The sequence below is a fragment of the Anabrus simplex genome, chromosome 12 (genome assembly GCF_040414725.1).
Source record: "Anabrus simplex isolate iqAnaSimp1 chromosome 12, ASM4041472v1, whole genome shotgun sequence".
Lineage (NCBI taxonomy): Eukaryota > Metazoa > Arthropoda > Insecta > Orthoptera > Tettigoniidae > Anabrus > Anabrus simplex.
The window spans coordinates 11,417,123-11,435,802 of record NC_090276.1 but is presented as its reverse complement, the minus strand read 5'-3'; the positions used below and the strand labels follow the sequence as shown (position 1 = coordinate 11,435,802).

Genomic DNA, 18,680 nt, shown 5'->3' with positions numbered 1-18,680 from the left:
CAATATCAATAATCAAGAGCGAATTTAGCTATCTGGTAGCCGTAGGCAAAGAAAAAATTTTCCAGCCCTTATTTCGACATTAATTTACAACCAAGTAGTTTACATCTGTACGTACCTGATTAATAATAATAATAATAATAATAATAATAATAATAATAATAATAATAATAATAATAATAATAATAATAATAATAATAATAATAATTGTACCGGGCGGTACACCTCCACGCCGCTAATTCAAAAGGTGCGCCAGTTGAAACTCCTCTGCTGGAGGAAGTCTGAACTTTATTGACGGTATTAATTTTCTACTTTCTCAGAAGATGTCACTACCTGTAAATTTTGGAGTTTTAGAACTGTGTCATTTTTGATGTGTTTTTGTTTTGCTTGAAGTAAGAAGTGTGAACTTTCTCTTCTAGAGGACACTACTGAAGAACTACAATAGTGCACCCTAGTGCGAAGAAAAAGAACTGTTCTTTGGAGAAAATTTTATTTCAAAAGTTTGTTCTTTGTTAAATTTATTTCAGTCATTGGTTAAGTTGGCAATATTACCCCTTTCTTTCCCCTTGTTTTAAATCTAGCCAATCCCTAATTTCTGAAATTAATTTTCCACCAATAATGTGTTTCTTCTTCATCTTGTGTAGGGGTTTCTCTTTATTCTCCAATAAAGTGATTGTGGGCGGGTGTTCTCATTCCCCTAACGCCTAGAACCTCCCGCGAGAGTATATAAAATGCTGATTTTAGGGTCTCCGGGCCACTTCTGTTCCATCTTTCAGTGTGTAAAGTACATAGCAGGGGGCGGGAAGCGCCTCTTTCTTCGACAGCGGTCAACAACAAGGTAATGGCCAATTAATAACTTCTTTCTTTGCTAGCTCAGCAGTTTAACTCTCGGGGCGGGTCCGAAGCTTTTTCCATTATGTAACCTTCCTTAAAATGTAAAGAAACTTGTACCTATTTCATCTTTTAAACTGCATATCGGGATAGAGAGTGCTTAACCCTCTCGAGCTCCCAATCATATTGTTTTGAGGTGAACTTATTTTTCTCAACCTATTCTTCGTTAATATAATGTAAATTGTTCTTTTCTGAAGTCACCTCTGTAGTATGGGATTAGCCCTTGCATTAACGGCCTAGTGCCAAGTAGGTTTTAAATAAAGTGTATTAGGAGTGCGGAGAGCCTCCTTTCAAGTTGGTATTTTAGAGGCCATATAATTAACCTTTTCTCACTTAATAGGCCTCAGTAGATTGGGTATTTTACCCCTGTGTTTATGTCCGTTGAGGACAGCTTGAAGGTGGAGTTTGGTGTGGCCTGGGAGAGGCTTAAAGTTGAGAGCGAGTGGCTCTTTTTTTTAAAAACTGAGTGTTGTATGCCTCGAGGAGGCTTTACTGTGTAATTTGGAGCAAGTGCTCCAGGGTTTGATTGGGGTCTTCTGCCCCGTTGTTGAAATTTGTATATCGTAAAGTTGGGCTAGTTGCTCAAGAATTGTGTTTTTAGGGCTCGAAGCCCAAATCCTGTAAATACTGTAATTGTACTTTGTTGTCTTGCTACTCCGTACCTGCCATTCTTGTTATTTCTGAATTTTTGAAAGAAAATATAACCTTGTTAAATTTTACATTTAATTTTAATTCCGTAGTTGGAGACCTATTCACACCCGCACCTTCTTTCACCTCTACCTACCACGGAAATCTCCGTAATAATAATAATAATAATAATAATAATAATAATAATAATAATAATAATAATAATAATAATAGTAGACCCGTGCTTCTCGATCTCGACAGTATTTATAAATAGGTCACATTCAGATCACTTGTCTTGATTTGCCTGTCACAGTTATATTGTTTTATCTTCCCTCTTCAATAGTTTTATGAATAGTAGTTTATAATGCTTCTTTCCATACAATATTCTCTGTGCTTTGACCATTCGGGCGTAATCTAGATCTTAACATTTTCAAACGATCTTGCTCGAGATAGTGCAACATGCAATACTGGCTCAGGTAAGTAGACTACCCACTATTTCAAGAGTTCGTCTCTACGCTTTATTAATGGTCATAGAGAAGGCTAGTCGATTTGTTACCTTCCCGCCATTTTTGTTCGGTACTTAACATCTCTTCAACACGTACTAAATATAGCCTACGTAACACGACCTAACAGGTTGAAAGTCGATTTCGATTGATGTTTTCGCGCGATTCGCGTCGGTTGCGTAAAAATTCAATATTCATCAATCCAAACGTTGATTTTTTTTTTTTTTTTTGTGTGTTCAAAGTTCACGTGATGACCGAGTGAATTCCCTGCATGCTTCGCGCAAGGTAGCTGTGAGCTTGCATTCAACAGCCCTTAAGATAGTTTTTTTGCTATTTTGTTTTACGTCGCACCGACACAGATAGGTCTTATGGCGACGATGGGAGAGGAAATGCCTAGGAAGTGGAAGGAAGCGGCCGTGGCCTTAATTAAGGTACAGCCCCGGCATTTGCCTGGTGTGAAAATGGGAAACCACGGAAAACCATCTTCAGGGCTGCCGACAGTGGGGCTCGAACCCACTATCTTCCGATTACTGGATACTGGCCGCATTTAAGCGACTGCAGCTATCGAGCTCGGTTTAAGATAGTTTAATGTGGTTCCCAGTTTTCACACTTTGAGTCCACGGCCGCTTTCTACATGGTTTAGTAAGCAGTAGCGGCTATTAGGAAGAGCGAGAGGAGGGGGGGGGGGGGGAGCAATCACCCCCGTCCCCACTTTGTGGAGAAAATATAAATTTTTATTCCGTTTTAACCACCGGACTACTTTTAAGTTTCGATAGATTGAACAACCGAAGAGTTATTTAAAAAATCGCCTGAAACTTGAAATTATAAAAAAGCAATTGTACAATCCATATGGCTTTTTCAGCTAATTCCTTCCTTTGATTTATTTAATTACCTATTAAGACAAACTTAGCGGAAATACTCAGAGAATACAGTTTGTTGCGGCTAACCAATTCGTCCTCTTGCCGCGCTTATTCGTCCTTCTGGCAGTCTCGCTCAGTAAATGTGTCTGTGTATGGTCTGTTAATGTGTAATTAAATACTAAGTGACATTTTAATTGGATAATCACGCCGAACTTCTGTTTAATTGTAATGCATGTGTAGGCCTAATTATCATCCCTTTTGTGAAAGTTCTATTGTATAGTACTATTATTTAAAGGTTGTATTGTATAGTTATATTATTAAGGCACTAAAGGTTTATTGTATAGTACTATTATTAAGGCACTAAAGGTTGTATTGTATAGTACTATTATTAAGGCACTAAAGGTTGTACTGTATAGTACTATTATTAAGGCACTAAAGGTTGTATTGTACAGTACTATTATTAAGGCACTAAAGGTTGTATTGTATAGTACTATTATTAAGGCACTAAAGGTTTAATGTATAGTTATATTATTAAGGCACGAAAGGTTGTACTGTATAGTACTATTATTTAAAGGTTGTATTGTACAGTACTATTATTAAGGCACTAAAGGTTGTATTGTACAGTACTATTATTAAGGCACTAAAGGTTGTATTGTACAGTACTATTATTACGGCACTAAAGGTTGTATTGTATAGTACTATTATTAAGGCACTAAAGGTTGTACTGTATAGTACTATTATTAAGGCACTAAAGGTTGTATTGTATAGTTATATTATTAAGGCACTAAAGGTTGTATTGTATAGTACTATTATTAAGGCACTAAAGGTTGTACTGTATAGTACTATTATTAAGGCACTAAAGGTTGTATTGTACAGTACTATTATTACGGCACTAAAGGTTGTATTGTATAGTACTATTATTAAGGCACTAAAGGTTTATTGTATAGTTATATTATTAAGGCACGAAAGGTTGTACTGTATAGTACTATTATTTAAAGGTTGTATTGTACAGTACTATTATTAAGGCACTGAAGGTTGTATTGTACAGTACTATTATTACGGCACTAAAGGTTGTGTTGCCGAGCTCGATAGCTGCAGTCGCTTTAGTGCGGCCAGTGTCCAGTTTTCGGGAGATAGTAGGTTCGAACCCCATTGTCGGCAGCCCTGAAGATGGTTTTCCGTGGTTTCCCATTTTCACATCAGGCAAATGCTGGGGCTGTACCTTAATTAAGGCCACGGCCGCTTCCTTCCCATTCCTAGGCCTTTCCTGTCCCATCGTCGCCATAAGACCTATCTGTGTCGGCGCGACGTAAAGCAAAAACAAAAAGAGGTTGTATTGTACAGTACTATTATTACGGCACTAGAGTTGGTAGACTCAACCTTTAAGTCTCTATCGAAATTCGCTCTGAGAGTATTTAAAAATTGACGATTTAGTACCTATATTTTTTTTCCAGTTTTTATGTCCTATACCCCTCCCCCCTTCCTATGGCCCTTAAACTCGGGTACTTTGTGTTGTCTCATTTTTGCGCTCCCCCCACACACTTCTAACTCCCAATTGCCGCTACTGTTAGTAAGGCCTCAAATCACTAGCAATGTACATAAATGATCTAAGGCGATTACGCGGTCTCCACACAGACTGTGTACAGAGGACTGCATTCGTTCTGTACCCGCAAAACAAACTATTAACTTATATAAAGCCGCGTATACACTTGAGCATTCGCCCCGAATGAGCATGCGTTCGCCCAGTTTTGCTCAGATGAGTACAGGGCGAACCGAATGTTGTCGGTACCTCAAAGTGCGCACGGGCTCTGTTCGTGCTCAGTGTGGACTGTTGGTGACGAGTGGGTTAGCCCGAACAGTATGAGCAGACTGCTTCCGCTGTCGCTATGCATATGCGATCTCGCTCGTGCAGGTGATGTGAAGTGTGTGTGAAGGATAATTTAAAGTTGAAATGGAATTGTCCCATCCTCCTGGGGTACTACCACTAGTATCCCGTTCTGTGGAGCCCCAATGACGAGTTTATTACAATACCTTCACATAATCCTTTAAGCAGGCTGCGATGGCCTGGCACACTTCAGGAATGATTCTGCCAATGGCTTGTTTCGAAATTTTGAACAGGTACTGCCAACTCGTGTAAGAGTCTCCTGTAGCCAGAAATCGTAGTGTCACAGCTAGGCGTTCCTCGGCAGATATGGCTTTCCTAAATGGTGTGTCCTCTCTCTCAATCGTAGCCCCGATACTATGCAATATCCATTTAAAATCCTCGGATGACATTCCCGTAAAATTTTTAACATTGTCATCTGTTTCATGTCCGATAGATTTTAACAATTGAGCATTGCATCTCTCTTCATACAGTTTTCTTTGCCATCACCGCTTTCTCCTTTTTGTTTTCAAGGAATGCAATATAACAATAACTGGCGACGATCAATTTTCGATTCGATTCACCATTGTAGCCTCAGGTCACTACACTACACCTAAACACAGACGGTGTTCTCGGTCCGAACACAGTGGAAACTTGCTCAACAGATTGGCACGCGGGTCGTACTTGTGCGCTCTCGCATCGGCAACGCATGCTCATTCGGGGCGAATGCTCAAGTGTATACGCGGCTTAAGACAGCAGACAACGTTGAGTGGCAGTAAATGTGTCATCACAACACTCCTAAAACTATCACGACTGAGTTAATTGTGTGAGGCAGTGGAGTGGGCGAATTTTAGCGATTGCATTGGGTCTGCCTCTCAGCCAAGTTCAAGCAGGCGACTAGAAAACAATTTATCACGAAGGGGTGTCACATATACGCATGTAATTCAAAACGTACTACACAGTGTGGGCACAAATTCGCTTTCGTCAGTATGTGAAGAATGTCTTGACAACAGGGTAACGAAATAGATCCTAACACAAGTCTGGAATCTCAAAGACAACCCCAGATGGCTCAGCGGAATAACTGAACGAGATGTCCTAGATAGACACATCTTTAAACAAAATTCCAGGATTGGCGGGCACATGAAGATGAAGCCAAACCAGCGAAACTACTCCCTCGTCAGAGGACCGAAGAAAATGAAGAGAATGAAGGACATGTGAGCAAGGATACGTAAACGTAGTCCAATGAGGCCGTAACGATATTTTTTAAAAAAGAACGTAGGGAACTGTGACTAAACTTTATTGCACTTCACAAACTGTTCAAGCTGTTCCCCACAATGCCCAATACACTCTTCATGGAGTGATTTGCAAATATCATGACACAATCGAGGATTGCCATCCAATCTCTCGATTTATTGTTTGATTAGCTGTTTTACGAGACTAAAATCCTGCGACTTCTCAGGAAACACTTCGTCTGTGACAATACCCAACATGGAGAAGTGGCAAGGGGTGAAGTCACATGAACGTGGAGGACAGTCCATTCGCCGAAACTTTGATCCAAGACACCAAAGTGCAAAACAACAAACAAGAACAAAAGACGTTCGAAAACAGTGTTACCAATCCAAGCCACATTAAGAGGCACAGTAATGCCAGTCTTAGCTTAGAAAAACAAAACGCTCACTCATACCAGTTTTTACTAGTTTGCGGGAAAACACTTGGTGCCCACCCTGCATACAGTGTGTGTGTACAAATTTTTGCTCCTTATCGGCAGGATCCTGAATACACATGACGTCAAACTATTCTGTATGACTCAGCAACTACCTTCTCTATATGTGGAGTGAAGGTGCGTTCTCGGTCTAATAATATCCCCAGGTCATTAACCTCATTTACTGGTTTCAGGTCATCGTGACCTAGTTTATAGTTAAAGGAAATACACGTTTTGTTTCGAGTGAACGACATCGATACACATTTAGATATAGTTGATTTTCAGTCGTCTGTAGTAAATTACTTGAGTCACCTGGAGAAGTTCACAGTCTACAAATCTGATGTTTGTAGCTCAGATAGTACTTAACGTCTGAACCACTTAGGGCTTTGCTGACACACATTGCAATATTTTCCAGTCAGAAAACGTCTCCTTTGTACGTAGAACGTTTTCTTACAACTTACGCATACATACATACTTCCTGAAACACGGTATGGCGGGTTGTATAATCAAAGGAGCAAACGAAGATACTACCTATCTCACAAACATGCTACTGTACTTCAAGCTCTTCACTCGTACGAACCATTTGCTAAATTTAAAAAAAAATAGTAAATGTGGATGTTCAATCCTACTTTCCGTGAAAGTTATTTATACGTATCTCCCAAATACCCAGTTAGGGTGAACAGTTTAAGGAAGAAAGATGAATGCTGACGTCATCACAAGATGGCCGCCTATTTAGTGCACGTATCTACGGTCACATGCGGTTCGTGACGCCAATGTCTGTTAAGGAGCTTAAGGTGATAAGATGAATGATGGTGAATTAAATAGGGCAAGATGTGGAAGGAATTGGCTATTGTCTAAGAACAGGAACTGTCTCGGGATCTGCCTGGAAGTGAAAATGGGAAACCACAGAGAACCATTCTCAGGAATGGCGACGGTGGAGTTCGATCCCACACTTCTCCCGAATGCTCCGTAGCCGTAGCGCACTCATACCCGTGGGCACTCCACTCTGTAATAAACTGAATTAATGTAATTAATTAATGCCCTCATCCCACAACTGCAGATTTTCAGAAGATAAGGACAACCCATCTTCTCTTGTTTGGAAACCAGAAATCGATCAATCGTCATGTTCTATAGGTCTATTTTCGAGAGTTGGAGGACGACGTTGTCATGGTAACGTGCGCAACGTTGACAAGTTTATTTTTCATTGTCACTTCCTCACAAATTCTGTTTTTTTACCCGTTACGTTATACGAAGCATGCTTTTAAAGTAAGTGCCGTTTTTAAATATGGCCGCTGCAGAGCTTCGATCGTCGTTCAGAGCATGCGCGCTCAGTATTTACATCTGTAGGCCAGCCACAAACGACATTACGCAAGCATTCGCCCGTATTTACGTTTGTTTGTGCGTATTGAAAATGCCTCTGGCAATTAACGGTCCCGCCGAGTGTAAAGTACGTGCTGTGATTTGATTTTTGAAAGGAAATTGGATGAAAGCTGTTGAAATTCATCGGCAGATTAGTCAAGTGTATGGAGAACACACTACGAGCAAAGGAGTGGTAAGAAAATGGGTTAGAGCATTCAAAGAAGGCGTACTAATGTCCACGACGAGAAGCGTAGTGGGCGACCATTTTTAATACTTAAGACTTGGTGTAAAAAGTTGATGCAAAGGTTCGAGGTAACAGATGCTTTAAGATTTCGTCATTAAGTTACGAGTTCCCTGAAATTTCAAGGAGTGTGTCAGGATGCTTAGATTATCGAAAGTTGTGCTCACGCAATCCAAAACAAACGGCGTGTCATGCTTAGAAGGGAGATTCTTTTGCTTCATGACAATGTGTGATCTCACACGGCTAATCGAACCCGAGACCCAATAGCTTCATTTGGTTGGGAAAAATTTGATCATCCTCCGTATAGCCGTGAGCTAGTGTCTAGTGACTATCACTTATTCCTGCGCCTGAAAAATCATTTAGGAGGTCAACGCCACGACGATGATGATGACCTAAAAAGCAGCGCGCGGCAGTGGCTGCCGCATCAGGCGGCAAATTTCTATGCGGATGGAATTCAGAAGCTGGTTTTACGATATGACAAGTGCCTTAATATGCGTGGAATTTACGTTGAGAAGTTATTAAGGTACAAGCTTACATGTAAAAAAAAAAGTTAAAAAAATTGCACTCCTTTTTTTCTATATCAAAACGGTACTTACTTAAAAAACACGTCTCGTATTTTATCATTGTGTGTGCGCACCGTATTTGTGCTGTCAGTCTGTTTTTATTTCATTCTACGTGTGCTGTTATGCTTTTTACTCTTCATAATTTAGCTTACTATTAGTTTGTCTAGGGTCATTAGCTGAAGGTTACTTTTAGGTTAGATTAATTTGAGATAGGACTTGCTTTATGTCGCACCGACACAGCTAGGTCTTATGGCGACGATGGGACAGGAAAGGGCTAGGAGTGGGAAGGAAGCGGCCGTGGCCTTAATTGATGAACAGCACCAGCATTTGCCTGGTGTGAAGATGGGGAAACCACGGAAAACCATATTCAGGACTGCCGACAGAGGGGTTCGAACAGATTATCTCCCGAATACTGGATATTGGCCGCACTTAGGTAAGTGCAGCTATCGAGTTCGGTACCTGTGGATTTAGTGTGACTTGAGGTTAGGTTAGTTTGAGGTAGGATAGGATCTTACGTGTTTTCATCTGCGGATTTAGTGTGAACACTTTAGGTTGGGTTAGTCTGAGATAAGATAGCATCTTGTGTGTTTTCATCTGCGGATTTAGTGTGAATACTTTAGGTTGGGTTAGTCTGAGATAAGATAGGATCTTGTGTGTTTTCATCTGCGGATTTAGTGTGAATACTTTAGGTTGGGTTAGTCTGAGATAAGATAGGATCTTACGTGTTTTCATCTGCGGATTTAGTGTGAACACTTTAGGTTGGGTTAGTCTGAGATAAGATAGGATCTTGTGTGTTTTCATCTGCGGATTTAGTGTGAATACTTTAGGTTGGGTTAGTCTGAGATAAGATAGGATCTTGTGTGTTTTCATCTGCGGATTTAGTGTGAATACTTTAGGTTGGGTTAGTCTGAGATAAGATAGGATCTTACGTGTTTTCATCTGCGGATTTAGTGTGAATACTTTAGGTTGGGTTAGTCTGAGATAAGATAGGATCGTGTGTGTTTTCATCTGCGGATTTAGTGTGAATATGTTACGAAGTTTGAGATAGGATACGATCGTGTGTTTTCAAGAGTGGTTTTAGTGTGAATAATGTATTATCGAAAATATATGAATTTGTAGACAATGAATTATGACTTTCAAAACATCGAGAGTCCGTGAGAGGGGCATGGCACTGGCTATTCTTGGCAACATTGTTTGGAGGTGTGTGTTTATTTTCTGTAGTTCAGCGCTTTGCCATTTAACTGTCAGACTCCAGCTCTGGGGAAGAGGAGTAAACAAGCCAGGCTTCTCTATCGAAAGCTATTAGAATTTGTTCTGTAGTATATTGAGTTATATAGAACCAATGGGAGACCTGCTAAAGTGGTGCCATCTAGCAGAGAAGCAAAACATTAGTTTGTTTTCTAAGGCTGAATTAGTGTTGTCTCATGGACACAAAGTGCACCTCAATGTGACATTCTTTACGACATGTAGAACCAACAGTCTTTTCCGGCTCTTCAAATATCGAATACTTGGATCAAACACGCAAACCGACACTAAGTCTCAGTCTACGTTCAGAAATTCACCTCATTTCTGGCTATGGGCATGACGCAGCGCAGTTTCCTGGAATGTTACCGATGCTCTATTCTCGGCCAGTTTCCACAAATATCACTTTTATTGGCCATAAATCTGTTGGTGGTTGGACGTGAGAAAACGACGCCCGAGTTCCGTATCGTCTTTGTTGCTTGGAGGAAACAGTGCCGTTTATAGATTGCAGCTAACTTGCACAAGAATGCGCTGGTGGCACTGAAACTTCCGAGTGGGCATCGTGCCAGTACACTCGCCTGAGCTCCAACTACACACTGGCACGCACAACACTCTTGCTGTGAAATTTGCATAGACATTAGGGGTACGGCCTATTAGATAGAGTAGAATTAGAAGTGGAGGGACATAACAATTTATAGAGGACAAAATGTACCTGGGTAGGGGTAGCGCACCTGCGTCTTACGCGGAGACCCCGGGTTCTATTCCAGGCCTAGTCAGGGATTTTTACCTGGATTTGAGGGTTGGTTCGAGGTCCACTCAGCTACGTGATGATGCTGATTGTTGTTTAAAGGGGCATAACATCTAAGTGATCGACCCCTAATGGTACGAAATGAGACGAAATCTAATGACAATTTAAAAGCTCAAAATTCATCCACTGACCAGAATTCAGAACGTGATGATTAAGAATGAATGGATCAATATGAATATAAAATAATCAGGGGATCTAACTCAGAATACTGAAAGTTAAAAATAATTCCAAAATCGATCCACTGACTAGAATCCAAAGAGACTACGATCAACAATGATGATGAACTTAAAACAATAGTTTTACTAAGCAAGGGGCTGATTCAAAAGCACACTCCTGAACCGGTGATGATTTGTCTAAAGGGGTCCAAAATCCATGCTAACGGCTCCCCATAATGGTACTTATCGCTAGTAAAGTATAACCATGATATTTCTCATGTTACAATACTAGACTCATAGTGTTACACCCATTATGGTACTACTCACAAGTCCACGAACCTGCTACGCTGGCGTAGCAGGGGGAGAGCTGATAATCCCACGTGGCGCGTGCCAGGTGGCCGATAGGGGGGTCCTAACCGGCTTGCCGGCGGACTTGAGGGAAATAAAATACCTCTCGCGGACCAAACACACAACCCCTGTGGGTGGGGGACGCATGCGAAGAATTCACCCACGGTATCCTCTGCCTGTCGTAAGAGGCGACTAAAAGGGGCGACCAAGGGATGATCAAATTAGAAGTATGAAACTACTTGTGATTAGTGCCACCACGCTGGAAACACCATGGGTCGCTTTTACTTGCGCGTAGTCCACTATGTCAGGTACCAAACAGGTTTGTGATTAGTAGCACTATATGAGGAACACCACGGGATAGTACGAATCCCTGTGGTTAGTACACTTAGGTGATGAACACCATAGGTTTGCGTTGCCTGTCAATGGCGCCGCAATGAGCGAAACACAGTAGGTGTCTAATACATGTGCGAATTTCATTACCTGTGAGTAGTACCGCGAGTCTACGCTACTCTTGATTAGTACCGCAACATGACAAATACCATGGTTCTACTTTTCTAGCGATAAATACCATTATGAGGGGCCCATGACCGGGATTTTGGACCCGTTTCGACTGCAAGCATAATCGATTCAGCTTCGTGTTATAGAAGCAGTCCTTTGGTCAGTAATAGTATTGTTTTGGGCCAGCTTCTGTGCATGTGAGGCACTCTGGGTCGGACCCGCTGATCGCTTTAAATTCTTATCCATTCATTCTTCGTCCTCACTCTTTGAATTCTGGTCAGTGGAGGATTTTGGACTTTTAATTTGTCATTTCATTTCGTCTCATTTCGTGCCATTAGAAGCCGATGACCTCGATGATAGACTCCTTTAAACAACAAACTTCAATCATAAATCTCCTCACAAGTATTGTACCTCGCATAGGTAACGCAGCCCTCTGGTGTCTCTCACATAATGGCGTCACTCATACAGTGTTACTAATCACAGGTACTGGAAACCCCACAGTTAACCACGCTCTGCTGCTATTAATCATAAACCTACTCTCTACCTTAGATAGTGGACTACTCGCAAGTAAAGCCGACTCATGGTATTCCTCGCGTGATGGTACTAATCACAAGTAGTTTCACGGTTCTAATTCAAACATCCTTTGGTCACCCATTTTAGTCGTCTGTGGGTGTATTCTTCGTCTGCGTCCCCACCCACAGGGGGTACTCAGCTACGTGATTACAACTGAGGTGCTATCTGGCACTGAGATAGCGGCCCCGGTCATAAAAACAAAAAATAACGGCCGAGAAGGTTCGTCATGCTGACCACACGATAACTCAATCTGCAGGTCTGGGGCTGAGCAGCGATCGCTTGGTGGAGCATAGCCCTTGCCGTGGGGTTTGGTTCGGTTTCAGATAACAAAATTGAAGAAAAAAGGTACAAAATAGTACTCTTTGATTCCCTCTGAGCAAATTTCGACAGAGAAGTTGAAAGTTTACCCACTAAACTGCGTTTTTTTAAAAGATTTATATTCAATACTGTACAATAAAACTTTCACCAAAGGAATAATTACACTTAAATTATAATTAAATAGAAGTGCGACGTGATTATACAATTATAAAGTCATTTAGTATTTGACTAAGCACGAAGAAAGTAACAGGCACTAGATAGAACTGACCCGAGCGAGTTGGCTATGAGGTTAGAGAGGCGCACATGTGAGCTTGTATTCGGGAGATAGTGGGTTCCAACCCCGCTGTCGGAAGCCCTGAAGATGGTCTTCCGTGGTTTCCCATTTTTACACAAGGCAATTCCTGGGGCTGTACCTTAAGGCAACGGCCGCTTCTTACCCACTCCTAACCCCTTACAATAAGACCTATCTGTGTCGGTGTGACGTAAAACAACCTGTAAAAATCATCATCATCATCATCATCATCATCATCATCATCATCATCATCATCATCATCAGAACGTACTTTAAGTACCGATTCTCTTTCCGTTTCCATGTGAATCACGCGCCGCCACGCCAGTTGATCACAATCCCGTTTTGAACTCCAAAGTTCGGCGTATTGCATAGCTAGAACTTGAAGGGGCAATGCTGTGGGTATAGCGAATAGGAGCACAACTCTTGCGTGATCACGGTCCGCTGCTCCGCTTCAAATGCCTACTCTTTATTTTCTTCTCAAATCCCAAAGATGGCAGCACGTATGGCGTAGTCCCTGCTACCACGGGGTGGTTAATTGACCAACCAAATGGCGCTGTTCTTGTCAGTCGCTGGTGTAGCATAATTGTTTAATGAACGAAAGCGGCTTTTAGCTAACTGTTCGCTAATGAAATAGATTTGGAGTTTCAGCTTGTGTAGTTGAAAATATTAATTATTAACTGCAATTCCTACATCTCTGTTGGCAAGCATACAGTAGGATGACAGTGTACCAGAACTTTACCGAAAATAAAATCAGTCGGATTGGCGGAGATAATTTTTTTCGACAAAATACGGTTACTTTGTTACTTCCGGGCGCGCCGTTGAAATGCAATGTGCCGGGATGTGTCCGAGGAATAGGTCTTTGTTTGATTTGACTCCCGTAGGCGACCAGCGCGTCGTGATGAGGATGAAATGATGATGAAAACAACACATGCACCCAGTACCCGTGCCAGGAGAATTAACCAATTATGGTGAAAATTCCCCGACTCTGCTGGGAATCGAACCCGGGACCCCTGTGTCCAAAGAGCAGCTCGCTAACCATTTAACCATGAAGCCGGACGGCGTGCCATTCAAATTGACGAACTAGTCACATTTGCTATGGCAGAGAGCCAGCCGCTGCCTGCTGCTGTGCGTCAGAGGAGGGAAGGGAGGGGAAGTGGGAAGTGGGAGACAGAGGTAATGCTCGGTGCAGATACACAGTGGGCAGTGTACAGTTTGTTCTGCACAAACTGACTACTCTGCGAACCCCGAAGAAAGAGAAGACGAACTTGTACGAAGAATGCATGCAGTTTTCCAGGTCGTTCGCCATACACCACACATCCTGAACACCGTTGTGAACTGTGTATCGAAGTAGGAGGGGGCTTATTTATTTATTTATTTATTTATTTATTTATTTATTTATTTGCTGAAAATAATAGGCTTCCGCCCAAATACATAATAAAATACAATAAAATTCTAAATCTACTATGTGGGTACTCACATGGGCTGGAGACCGAGCCACATGTAAGAGCCACCCCTATAACTCTAAATATCTTAACTTAATCTTGTGACCCCTCACACATCCAGATGAGAGGCGCCACACCAATAGCTACTGACCGGGCGTGCTGTTCACCCTGGTGAGGAAAAAAAGGAACCACCCTCCCTGGAACAACACCTTCGGTCCCCCATACAATTGCCAAAATTAGATCCTCACCATTCCGTTTGGCGGCAGGTCACACGGGTGCTGGCGCCCAGCTCCACATGTATCCTGCCTCTCTCTCTCTCTCTCTCTCTCTCTCTCTCTCCTTTCTCAACCTCTATCTATCAACATTTGTAACCACACTAGGGATAGGACCGCTCTATGAGGGGCATATTGAACATCTACTGTAATCAAACCATTGGGCGTATTGTTTCCTTCGTTCAGTATTTCATTGCATTCACAATGTTGTGAGTGAAGGAATACACAACCGTGGGGCGACTGCGTTGCATCTCCGAGCAAGTTGAATAATTAAAAAAAAACATTACAGGATACAACAGACGAGAGGAGAAGCGATCTGGTGCATTCCTTGACCGACAAGTGTGTTCTTCTACCGTGTGTGCAGGTACGGCTGTCTACTAAACGAACTGTGGATATTGGCTGTAAGGGACAGTGACAATTCTGTGCGAGTAGAACGAGGAAACTTGCGCATTATCTCTGTCTCCAACATACACCACTTCCCCTCCCTTCCCTTCTCATCCCTGAAGCATGGCAGCGAATAGCGAATACGGCGAGTTACAAGATGATTCTCCGCGGACTGCACCATCGTTCTAAGCATAACACGAAAAGCATCCTTGATTTTTTTTTCATCAAAATAGTTCTGATACACTCGGTATATATCTTGAAGTGGAGGGGAGAGTTTGTTTCACAGCAATATTACCCGTATGTAAGTGATTTTTCAAATTTCGGGTCTTAACTTCAATATTGCATTAATGTCGGTTTATTGTATAATATTAATGACAACACTATATAGAACTAAGTGGGCTGTCGTTAACGTATTAACCGACCGAGCGGCAACTTTTACATAGTTTCTTTAATCTATTGTCTGCTCTGTGCGCGCACACAAAGATTTTAAGCACGCACCGCCAATGATGTTTAGCGAGTTTACAATATTCATATTTAATTTTGCGTCATCCACCGTACACTAATATTATAAAGAGAAAAGGATTTGTACGTTTGTATATTTGTTTGTTTGTAATGGATAAACTCAAAAACTACTGAATCGATTTTAAAAATTCTTTCATCTATAGAAAGCTACATTACCAGTGAGTAACATGTGCTGTATTTTATTTCCAAAACAGTTAGAAGATAATTGGTCCGGCTCCATGGCTAAATGGTTAGCGTGCTGGCCTTTGGTCAAAGGGGTCCCGGATTCGATTCCCGGCGGGGACTGGAATTTTCACCACAATTGGTTAATTCCCCTGGCACGGGGACTGGGTGTATGTGTCTTCATCATCATGACGCGCAGGTCGCCTACGGGAGTCCTCGGACACATCCCGGCACTAAAAGCCATACGCCATTTCACTTTTTTCATTGAAATAATGTAAACCCAAGGTATCATTTCCCTATAAAAATAATTATAGAAATATCGAATTTGTGGCACAACGAGACAAAGCTCATTTTAAGCCTCGCGATACGAAGAACAAAACTCGGTAACGCCCTACGGGCCCAGAAAATAACGCTTTAAGGGCCTGAAACCAACCGTTACGGAGATATTGCCATCACATTAGCCCGCTCTAGGAATCGGATGAAGAAATGACCAGCCGAAACCATGGCGACGTCAGCTCAAGGATTCTACAGCAGAATGCAGGCCTGCGGTTCGAAACAGGCACGTGCGTAAATGTAGGCTAGACCAAGGAGGGATTCTACTTCACACAGGACTGGAAAAACTCCCTGTGGGGGTAAGCGGCCCCTATAGGTGGAGGTGGGGAGGGGGTGGCATAATTAAATAATCGAAAATATTGTCGAATCCATAGGTTTCGGGGTCAATGAGATGAACAGTGACACTCCGCATGTCGTTTAAGTCCAAAATAACCCAGGTTATGGATTTGTGTCTGTGCAACCCTCTGAGCGGGGGTGGAAAGAGTGTGAAGTATCAATGAACGTCACAATAGCGAAATCTACAAAAATTCGCTTAACACATAATTAATTGGTAATAACATACCTAAAAGTAAACAATCAATAAAGTGCCCGGTCAACACAGCTAGTTAACCACTATAATCCTTGATCATAAATCCATAGGAAGAACGGGTACTTTAGTTAGTAACCTCTAATTATCTGGAAGATATAAACTTCCTAATGGTAAAATAATAATTGAAACCGGTTTGACTTGTTACCACGATTAGCCTCCACGAACAAACAAACAAATATTCCCTGCTTATAACATCAGTATGCAGTGGTTGATTTCAACTATGCGGCATGCCTTTAGCGAAGTCCCCAGCAGCCTGCGGAGGTAGACCATCCTTTCAGCTTTTATGACGTGCTGGTTGCCACACTTCATCAGGCGGGAGACAGACAAAGAACTCTCCTTCCCACGATATAAGAAGTAGGTCGGATGCCAGCGCACAGCTTCCTCTATTCATCACCATACCTGGATTAGACCGAGTGTAGGGTGAGCTGCGATATTCATAAGCCATATAACTATAAAACACGTCCTCATAATATATCAACACGTGTGACGGATCGGACAATACTTCACGATTACGTCAAATACTATGCGACCCGAAAACAGAAACTGTCAGCAAATTACGTACACCGGCCAGATAATAATAATAATAATAATAATAATAATAATAATAATAATAATAATAATAATAATAATAATAATAATACCAGGGTCGAGTCATAAGTCATGGCAACTATTTTTTTCTCGCGAATAGGAGACAACAAGGAAAATCTAAGATATGCATTTGGAAATATAGGGCCTGTACTTCTTATACATAGTGCCTGAAGACAAATTCTGACTTTCAGGAGATTCTCGTAGGAAAATGACAGAACACAGGCCAGTGGTAAACACTGTTTTATTATGGTTTAGACAGCAAATACACAAGACTACGCACAAAGGACAGGTCTCCACTGGTTACAGACCTTCGAAATAATCACCCAAGGCGTCCACTGGGCGTTTTCAGCGGTGGGGCAGGCGCTGAATACCATTCGCTGCATGTGTATCGCTAACGTGTGACACCTCTCTCCGAAATACTGTTACGATGTCCTCTTTGTTAGCAAACAGTTGTCCACGTAAGGGCTTCTTGACTTTGGGAGTTAGATCATAGTCACATGGGCTCAGATTAGGCGAATAAGGCGGGTGTGGAAGAACCTCCCATCCCCACCGTTGTAAGCTACGATCATTGCTCCTGCTTGTTGACTTCCATTTTGTGACGCTTTCACTCACACACTGAACTTGGGGGCATGCTTAGACCCACACTGTTGTTTGCATACACGATCTGGTGGCATCATACGCAAGTACATACCGTACGTTTGCAAAGACATATCTTAGATTTTCCGTGCTGTCTCCTGTTTGCGAGAAAAAATTAGTTGCCATAACATACGACTCGACCTACTTCTTCTTATTATTATTATATTATATTATATTATTATTATTATTATTATTATTATTATTTTGCTAGGGGCTTTACGTCGCACCGACACAGATAGGTCTTATGGCGATGATGGGATAGGATAGGCCTAGGAGTTGGAAGGAAGTGGCCGGGTTAATTAAGGTACAGCCCCAGCATTTGCCTGGTGTGAAAATGGGAAACCACGGAAAACCATTTTCAGGGCTGCCGACAGTGGGATTCGAACCTACTATCTCCCGGATGCAAGCTCACAGCCGCGCGCCTCTACGAGCACGGCCAACTCGCCCGGTATTATTATTATTATTATTATTATTATTATTATTATTATTATTATTATTATTATTATTATTCAGCACTGGCCAGTAAAATCTGGCCCATTTTAATAACGAAGTTTGTTACAGTGAATAGCAACTGCATGGTAGAAATTTGTAGCCCCTTCCTGAAAAGGGAGCAGGTAAGACATCGCGGAGTTCAGTCACTTCATCAACCTGAAAGTAGTCACAACCGTGAGAATGCGAAAAGCCTACATAGTTTTCCGAAACCCTTTAGATTTATTCGATGAATAACAGAAGTAGAGAAAAGCCGTCGCAATTTTCAGAAACCAGTTACGGCTTATTCGATGAACAACAATAGGAGGAAAAGGCATCACAATATTCCAAAACTCTTTAAGACTTATTCGACGAATAACATATGTAGAAAAAGCCGCCACAATATCCCGAAACCAGTTACTGCTTATTCGATGAATAACATATGT

At 41.8% G+C, this 18,680-nt stretch overlaps 1 protein-coding gene across 2 annotated transcripts in view; it reads right to left on the bottom strand.

The window, feature by feature from the left end:
• The window catches only part of OtopLa (Otopetrin-like a), a 415,689-nt gene that overhangs the window by 251,738 nt on the left and 145,271 nt on the right, over positions 1-18,680 (bottom strand). The gene's annotated exons all lie outside the window — the stretch shown is intronic.